Raw genomic sequence first — 9,962 nt, 5'->3', positions numbered from 1 at the left:
GAATCTATGTGCTTGTTTTGATAGATGAGCTGTTTGTCAATCAGATCTTTCTCTTATCTATAAACTCATCATATAGACTATCCATGTCTAAAATGTTCATCATTTTTAAGCATTCAGAAGCACATTGGATTTCATCATAATGTAAATCTCTCTGAGAAAGTTGTTTTAATATACAAACATAATTTGAATTTTGAAATCAAAATCTAATTCTAAATGTTATAATTTTAGTAAAGATATTGAGAAAGTACTATTAATATTAGCTCCTCTTTTCTGTAAACATACTTTTGGATTCTGAACCAATCTTATTTCCAAAGAATGAGTCAAGTTTTTCACTATATGGGTTTTCGTTGCAACTTACACATAGCATCAAATAATGCAGGTGCAGTCAGTTCATTTTTTTCTCGACTCATTATGGCCCTTTAAAGATCATCAAACAATTTTGGAGAAACTGCATATAAGTTTCTGTTAAGTAATCCTTTTCCCATTTCTCATCTTCAATATATTTCTTAACTGGAAAACATTCTTCCTGCTTCAAACTTTAAAAATATGATTTTACAATGGGCCAATATTTTAATATCTTTCCTATGGCTGACATCAATGAGATTCATCCCGTAGACACATGAAAGGCTATCTCCTTTTATTTCAATAAAGTCTAAAATACCATTAAGTGTTTCTGCACATTTTCAAGAAACTGTAAAGTAATAAAAAATTTTCATTCCAAAATCTTCCATATCACAGATAATAAAATCACATCACTTTTTAGCACTGTTGTGTAAGAAGTTTGCAGGAAATTTAACAGATTAAATCTTATTTTCTTTGTAGGAAGTTTAAAACTGAAAGGAATTTTCCAAAATTTACATTTGCCCTAATGGACCAAATATGCAGATTGATAAGCAGAGTCTAGAGGATATTTGAACAAGATATCAACAATCTTTTATTTAACATTTGCTGATGTTGCATTAGAATCTACACAGAAATTTAGAAAATGTTTCAAACTATGTTTTTAATAATTAAAGTGCCTAATAGCTAGGAATAACATTTTTTTGCCATGATTTAGCTTATCACTTAATATACTGTAGAAAGTGTGATTACTGATAATATCTGACAGAAAAAGGTGTACACTCGAACCAACATGACTATTTTCAGAATTTCTCACTGTGTGTACTCACATGCCATTTTAGTTGCAATCTCTGAACCAGGAAATATAATGTTACTCATTTTCACAGAACAATAAAAGGCACAATATAGAATCATCAAGAATATAGCTAAGTTATTGCATGGTATTGTCTCGGCCAAGTGGGGACCTTGAACTGATGTTAGTCCCTCATGCAGTGCACACGCTTATCAACCTAAACAAAGAGATAAACTGAGGCAAGCTCGAATTACCAGAAATTGAGTTTATTCTGGAATAGCAGAGGAATTGCAATTTAGGAAACGTGAATTTCAGCAAGCTGCAGGGGGAGTCCACCAAAGTTTTGGAGCAGGCCGCATTTATAGGCAAGGAGTACCAATGTGGAGAAAGGAGGAGTCAGGCCAGAGTTTAAGCAGTAAGTTCATTGGCTTGAGGATGAGAAGAGAGTCTTGGTGGATGTTCACTGGTCCGAAGATAAGTCCCAGTTTTCCAGAAGTCAGGCATTTTAAAAAAGAGATGTCTCTCAGTAAAGTTTTGTTTTCCTGAGGATGTATGTTATGACATTCTCTATTTCACAGTCTCTAGTTCCATTTTAGATTGAAATCCTTTCATACACTAGATAACAGCTTATAAAGTCACAAGTAATTTAAGTTTCTGATTTGACTTTCCCAAAGGCCCTTGTAATAAAGTCTCCCCAGCCTCCCAGGGCCCTCCTTTGCATACTCTGCAGATAAGATTCCCATGAAGGTTAGTAACTCCCTCCCCCACCCCCCACTTTTTTTTTTGGTTTGAATTGACCGAGCTGGCCTTAGCCTAAGAACCCCCAAATACCCCCCATTAACCCTAATAAATGCATGTGTCCTGGGTTCTGTAGCTCTCTCTGTCTTGACTTCCCCATGTGGCCCCTCAAGGTGTGCCACGTACTTCTTCCAGGACCTGTATTGAACATCTCTATTTCAATTTCTCTTGTGGTCTATTGTTGAACTGAGGCTCACCATTCAACACCCCAGTGCTCTACTTACCAGAAGTTAACAAAGTCATATCAGATATGTGTGTTCATTTGGGAAGAAGGCCTGAACAAATTCAGTGGCTGTTGATTTTGAATGAGCATAGATATTTTTCGGGGAGATGAAAAAAAAATTTTAATTGATTTAAAAGTACCCACCTATCTCATCCCAAACTTGTGAGATTCAGTCTCCATAAGTATCCTGCCCATTCCCAAATTCTTTCCAGCATATTATTTAATATGCTCTGTTTTGATCATTTACCTCCCTAGTCCAGTTGTACTTCCACCCGTTTGTTATTGAGGTAACATAGACCTTTGCCTTCTTTTTCTGTGATGTCTGGGTCATGTTTGCACTGGAATTGGAATTGTTTTCCTCTTCATTATCTAAACTCTCAGAAAACATAATAGTATTTACAGTGTTAAAAATTAAATGTACATTATCTTGATAGAAAGCATAATAGTTTAATCCACCGACAAAATCAAAGATGAACTGTTAAAACTTGTGATTACAACACATTTAAGTTATATTTTTACATTATCTTATTGTTTAGGCCTTACAGTAACAACTACCCCAATATATGCACTTATATTGTAGACTTTGCTTTATGTTTTCATAAATAAATGGTTCATTCAGGTGGTTTTGTAATATTCGATAAATTATATGCCTAAAGTTGTCTTCAAATCTTCAACACTTGCAAAACGAAAACAGCTCACACCTTTGAATGTTAATTCTTTCAGTTTCTACTATTTTAATAAATAGTTCCAATTTTCACTCAGGCCAAGTCTCCTAATTCTCTATTTACTCTGCAAACTGAAAATTCTGTAGGTGGCGAACTATTAGATATAGTATAGCTGGGATTAAACGGATCACACTTAATGCATTTAAAATCAAATAATGGCACAACAAAACGGGAACACAGTACCCAAAGGCATTAATGAAATATAATAACTGTGGGATAATTTTACGTCAATCAATCAGATGGCAGGAAAGAGAATAGAGACATATTACGGTTAAGTTCAGATTAAATAATTAAATTACAGAGGATCACAGACACCTCTCTGAGTTTTTATGAGCAGGAATAAGTTTATAATTTTTCCTCGTGGAATAGTAATGAGAATTTCAAAGGCTTCTCCTGGATAAATGTATTTTACATAAATACATAATGCAAAAGCTAGAGACATGCACATTCTGGCAATATTCAAAGGCCAAATTATGTGGCATTTGAAAATCTATAAATATATACAAGGCTCTGTTTCCTTCTTTCCCTTTCTTTTTTATCTCTCACACTCTTCATTTCTTTCTTCCTTTTCTTTTTCTTTTTTTAATGCTCTAATGAAAAATTTGTTGCTTTTGTGGTTATCTGGAAAAGCTCCCTGATTTTGCTTGTTCAGCATCTATGGAAACCCAATCCAATCCGTGAAAGTCAAGCTGGGGATTCCCTTATTGATCCATATTGTACCGCCTTATAGGCTGTTGTGTGTGTGCTTCAGCTACCTCCACATATCAATGTTTAAAGCGCCTCCAGACTAATTTGCAGATAAGTAATCATTTTCAGAATCTATAGGGCAGGAGTATGAAAATCCCTTGGAATAAGGAGATGAGGAACTCAGGCCTCCTTGTGAAGACACTGAAAATTGTGCTTCTTATTTATATCTGCATTCCTGGTAGCACTTAGTGCCTGGCACAATAGTCCCTCAACAAATCACAATACAAGAAATAAGGACATATGTGCCCAGGACATTGTAGGATTCTGGACGGGTTTTTGTCAGTTATTTCTCTGTGTTTACTACCGGAGACTGTGGGAGACTTCCTTCGGAAACCCACAGCCAAAATATGGTTTAGCTATCTTGGAAATCCAAAAGAGTAGAAAGTACTTAGTTTTAAATGATATATTACATTTAAAAATCTAGAGGAACACTTAAAACCATTCTGGACGCAGAAGCCAGTAGAACATGTGTATGACTCTTAGCTTTAAAACATCTGCTTTGTCCCGACCCGCAGGACCTAGTTATTGCGTAGAACCCGAGGAGGACCATACCTTGAAGAAAACATGGGCGGGAGAAAAGAATGGAGGCAAGACAGTGTTCTGATCAAGCCTCAAAATTTTATTCAGCAGCAAGAGTATTTATACAGGGCTAACAAAGGGGGGCAGGGCTAGCTGGGTGGGAGAGTATCTGTCACAGGCGCATTGGTTCTTAGCTGGTGGGGTGAGGAGTGGTAAGGGTTAGAGGGAGTGGGAGTGAAGGAGGGAACTCTGGGCTGAGCTGACTGCTAGGGGGCTAACAAGATGCAGGATGCAGATAAGGCCTCGCCTAGTCACAAGATTCTTTGTTCTTAGTTTTGGCTCCCAACACTGCTTGGTGACAAGAATTGCCTCCCTGCTGCTTGCATGTGGGTTATAATCACTATGAAAGGAAGATAGTCCTGTGTTGTCAGTTTATTACCATTTTCTAGATAAGAAAATTGAGATTCGGGGTAGTGAAACTGCTTGAGATTGCAGTGTTATAGAAAGAGCTAGAAGTAGAACTCAATGCTGCTTTTCTCCCAAGCATGTACTCTTAGCATTAAACTGCCTTTTTTGGGTCTCATTTAATTCTTTCTTTCTTTCTTTTTTTTTTCTTTTTTTGTCTGAATTTGACTTATCTGGTTATCAGGATTATAATCACTGCTTGCATATAAATTTTATATATTTTTTCTTTGTCCTTCCCTTTATTTTTAGCCTTTTGAATCACTATGTTTTCCTGAGTATACTCTGGAATACTCATAGAGGTAGATTTTTGCTTTATGAGCCAGTTTGAAAATGTCTTTCCTTTAAAAGATGAATTAGGGCTAAATACTTTCATTGCGACTGGTATGTTTGGTCTCATTATTTGATCATTTGGTTTCATTATTTGATAATTACTGTGGATTTTATTAAGTGTTTCTGCAGTTGGTTTGTCCTTGCTGCTTTAAAATTTTCTTTTGGTATTTATAAAGATTTGGGTTTTTAGCTTTTGTTTTAATTTCTTTTAGAGATATCTTTACATTTATACCTTTTAAAGTACTCTTAATCCCCCTTTCTCTTACTTTTTATTATCTAGTTGGCCAATCTTAATTGGTATTCCTACACGACAGTATATAACTTATTCTCTTTCTTTTTATGTCTCTCATATGTACCCATTTTTTAAGTTACATTCTTTTTATTTTACCAGAACATATAATGTATGTATATAATTATCTCACTTTTTGTTTAGTCTCAGTTCCATAATTAAATATATAGAACATTCATTCACTGTTAGTTTGTTTGCCAGTTTCTCAGTCATCTCTTGGTTAGATAAAGGTCACTTCTAGCAGACTGTTCAAGGAGAATACATGTGTACAGATTCTTCAGGGAGCAAACATGTGTACAGATTCTCAGTGCTGTCATGTTAATTGTTTTCTGATGGCCTTGGTACTTAGTAGAAAAGCTTTCATTCACACTTGCTTTAATTTGTTTTTAGAAAATGCTGCTCCATTGTTCCTTGATTTAATGTTGTTTTTGAAGATTCTGATGCCAGTGTAATTATCTCATTCTTCTAAGTTATTCCATCTTTTTGCCTGGAGACACTGAGGATATATTCTCTACTTTTGAATTCTAATCATTTTACTAGAGTATATCTCAAAATTGATTTTTACCAGTCAATATTTCCAGTAATTTGGTAAAAACTTTCGGATTTTCTATTACATTTAGAAATTTTCCTTGGGTTATAGTTTTACACATTTGTTTTGTTCCAATGTTTCCATTTACTTTTTTAGTATGTATCATGGTGCTTTTTCTTTTTTTACATTTCAACTACTTTCTCTTTTTTACGTTTTCTTTATCTCATTTTCATTCTCTTGTCTGTTTATAATGTTCATTATCTAATTTTATTTTAGATTTATTCTTCCTTGGGTACTTTATAATTTTATCTTTATTTCAGATATGATTTTGTATTTTTCTTCTATGTCTTTTTAAATCTAATCAGCACATTCAATTTCTTCCTGCTTTTGTCCATTTCTGTGTTTAAGTTTTGAATAACAGATTCAAATTATTTTGCACATCCCACATGTATGTGTTAGGATATTTAATTTAGAGAGTGATTATAGTAGGCTGAATAATAGTCTCCAAAAATATGCATATGCTAATCCCTGAAATTTAGAATGTTACCTTATATGGGAAAAGGAAATTAGCAGATGCGATTAAAGATGTTAAGATGGGGAGATTATCTTGGATTATCTGGATTGACACTATTATAATCATAACTAATCTTATAAAACAGAAACAGAGGAAGATTTGATCACAGAAGAGGAGGTAAGAGATATGATGATGGAAGCAAGAGGTTGGAGTAAGAGGAGCAAGGATCACAAGCCAAGGTATTCGGGCAGCTTCCAGAAGTTAGAAAAAGCAAGGAAATGAATTCTCTTGGAAGAAAACAACCCTACCGGCACCTCAAAGTTAGTCCGGGGAAATTAATTTTCTATTTCTGGCCTACAGAATGATAACATAATAAAATTGTGTTGTTTTAAGCTGCTAAATTTGTGGTAATTTGTTACAGATGCCGTATCAAATTAGTACTGTGATGTTATAGGATTCTTATATTTTTGGTTGATTTTGAGAGGAAAATTTTCATTACTTAAAATGTTTTATTTCATATATTTTGTTTCCCTCTTAAAGTTGTTTTGTATAGATGTAGTGTACATTTTTTTCAGTTATTAATCATTTTGTGGACAAGGTTTAGTATTTAAATTTGCATTTTAAAAATTTAATTATAAATTTTGATTCACTGTTTTGAATTTCTTGTTTAGAGACTTTAATTGTATGTACTTCTACCTTCCATAGTAAGAGCATGCTGTAGTTATCTTAATGTGTTTCGTATATCACAGTTACCATTCTGCATTCCTCCTATAATATTATTTAGAAAATTTTTATTTATTTCCTTTTCTCCTCTTTTTTCCCCTCTTGCTCCCATGTTCCTCCTCCTACGATACATCTCCCTTCTTCTTCTTCTTTCCTCAGCTCCACGTTATCTTCTTTTTTTCATAGGTGTAATACTCTGATGGCTTTTATCAAATATAAAATTTTATAAAACAGAAAGGAAAGTTGTTACTTGATAAATGAAATTGATTTCATTGAGATGATAATAGGTAATATCTCTTGTATATTTACAAAAGGTTTCTAGTCTGGAACTTCAACATAGACCATCTATTCAAAAATGTCTGCATACTTATTTCAGCCAAAACTATGCCATTTGTTGGAGTGTAAAGTCAGACACATCTGAGTTTTGTGAAGATGAAGTGAGATAATATAGGTAAAACCCTTAGCAAAGTGTTTGCTGTGTTGATATCTAATTCTATATGATTTATAATCATCAATCTTTTACAAAAAAGTTATCCAGACACAACCTGAGCTCATTTCAATTTCAAAACTTGGTCCATTACTGAGTATAGTAGGTGCCATAAGATACAAATGACTACCATTTATTATAAACTAAACAAGGAACCTGCTGACAGTGAGAAATTGTTCATAAGAAATTATATTCCAGACTTAACAGATGATGTTAATTTTCATATTGAATACATACATATACATATATATAACAAATATTTACTATCATAGACATAGAAATGTTTACTATCAAATCTATTTTGTCTTATTATCCTTGTGACTTGTCTGTATGGCACAAACTGAAAGATACATTTACCAAATTGTATTTCGAAAGGAAGCATTCAGCCCTACCATACAATTGAAATAGAGAGTATGTACACCAGAGAGACAAACACGTATACCTACTGCATGCTGTCAATGTATTTGGGTTTTGGAGGTGAAAATTTAGAGCTGTAACCTTTTTTTCTTGTTGCAGTAATATCTGATCAATAACTCCTTTGTGAAGAAGCTTTTCAGGCATACAGAGTAAAACATTTTTATCTCATTTATTCACAACAACCGTGGGATGAAGGCATTGTTATTCCCCTTTTACGCACAGCAGAAATAGAGGCTCAGAAAAGTTAAGTGGCCTATGCAAATAAATGCACCTCGTAGGAGAGGGAGATGTGTCTTCTGGGTTTTAGTCCAGTGCATTTTCCATTACACAATGTGAGTCACTATTAGAATTTGCCTCGACTCTTATGGAGCTTCAAAGCTTCTTACAATCAGGGCCTTTCCTAGCACATGAAAATTGTATCGAAAGCCTCATGCTGTGCGAGGTTATGCACAGCCACAAAAACAAATAGAAATAATGACGATCAGGAGGTTGGGAAGAGGGGTAAAACAGTTCAGGTGAAAGCAGAATATAATTAGTAAAATGAATTTGCCATAAACATGACAAATTTCATCTCATCACTAACTTTTCATTTCATCACTAATGTGTCCCTTCTCTTTCTTGCTGTACTCACAGCCTTCTACTTCTTTCTCTAATACTGTTTTGAATGTTCATTTAAATCGAAATGGCATGCGATTTCTAGCTTCTCGTTTTAAGATTCTCCATGGTAGCTTGCAAGCATGGCTACATTTTTCCATCTGTTCTTCTCTTCTATAGAACCCCAAAATATTTGAAATGTGATAACCTCCTACTGGATTAGCTCATGGTTAAGGAATCAAGGAAATAAGTCTACATAACTAGTATGTAGTTGAAAATAAAACAAACAAACAAAAAATCTATTTTAAATTTATTCTGCAAAAGCACTATACAAAAGCTTAAGGTTAAAATACTTTAGCTGCTTAAGCATACTCCTTTTGAGATGTAGCCATTTGTGTACATTTTAGTTTGGGAAATTAATTTCATTGTAAGAAAAATTAAACTTAAAATTCAGTTTAAACTTTTTCTTGTCAAAGCAATTGGGGAATCTACCAAATACCTACTCCTACTAAAAACAACAACAACAACAAAAACAAAAGAAAACCCTGTGCCTTTCCTGAAATTTTTTGTATATATTGAGTTATTCACTCTGAATCTTATCCTGTACCCACCCCCTCTCCCTGCACCACACACACTATTATCACCAGTATTAGCAAAGTGCCCTAGAGCAGTACATTTCATTTCATTATTGAAATATATTAACCTACTAGCCTATCCTCTAAGCAGAAATCAATTTTGTCTAAATATTTTTTATTATATTATTATTATTCATCATTGATAAAAATGGAGATTTTTTGAAAATTGAATTTGTCATTTTTTTTTTACTTACAAATAACAGAAACTCTACTCAAACTACTTTAAATACAATAGAAAGTATTGATATTTTCCAATTTAAGTTTCCATGATATGCTTTGACCCTAAAAGCCCCATCCCACATTTTCTTATTTCAGAAAAATTCTTTAAAAATATCTCTACTTCCCTTCTTGGCCTTGGTTTCCTCGTCTGCAAAACGAGCGTTTGGATTTCCAAGATTCTTCCACTTCTATCTGTGACTGACATTTTCTTTCTCCTCTTTAACTGTGGAATAGAAGGCTGTGCACCAGTTAAATTGTATTTATTCTATGAAAGAGTAGTTATGGGAAGCATTTAGAAGGGTCATAAATAATTCAACTCTCCTAAAAAGACAGACCACAAAGGCATTCAGCTAATCCTTCTTTGGTCTTGAGCAGATTTTGTGCATGTCCTGAGGCAGTCTGTGTTCTCACAAAGTCTTCCTATCTTTCATTATGGTGATGACAATGGATCCCTCTCCTTTCTCTATTTAATTATCTCATCATTCAAAATGTCAGGCATTTCTCCCCCCTCATTCATCACACTGAGGGCCATAAATGTCATGCAGAACCTGGTGTTTATCAATTATCATTTTCTTTATTTGTGTTAATTAGGTTAAACATCAGGGCTTAAAACAAA

The 9,962-nt window shown here is 33.9% G+C and overlaps 1 long non-coding RNA gene across 1 annotated transcript in view; it reads right to left on the bottom strand.

Moving 5' to 3' along the window:
• Positions 1-4,393: 4,393 nt before the first annotated feature.
• LOC105289696 overlaps positions 4,394-9,962 on the bottom strand; it is an 18,199-nt gene continuing 12,630 nt past the window's right edge. The window contains exon 3 of the long non-coding RNA XR_895684.1: positions 4,394-4,492. This is a non-coding gene — a long non-coding RNA (uncharacterized LOC105289696). The remainder of the gene's footprint in view (positions 4,493-9,962) is intronic.

This window comes from Pteropus vampyrus, unplaced genomic scaffold (assembly GCF_000151845.1).
Source record: "Pteropus vampyrus isolate Shadow unplaced genomic scaffold, Pvam_2.0 Scaffold1, whole genome shotgun sequence".
NCBI classification, from domain to species: Eukaryota; Metazoa; Chordata; class Mammalia; order Chiroptera; family Pteropodidae; genus Pteropus; species Pteropus vampyrus.
The sequence above is the reverse complement of the archived record's forward strand: the minus strand, read 5'-3'. Positions and strand labels throughout refer to the sequence as shown.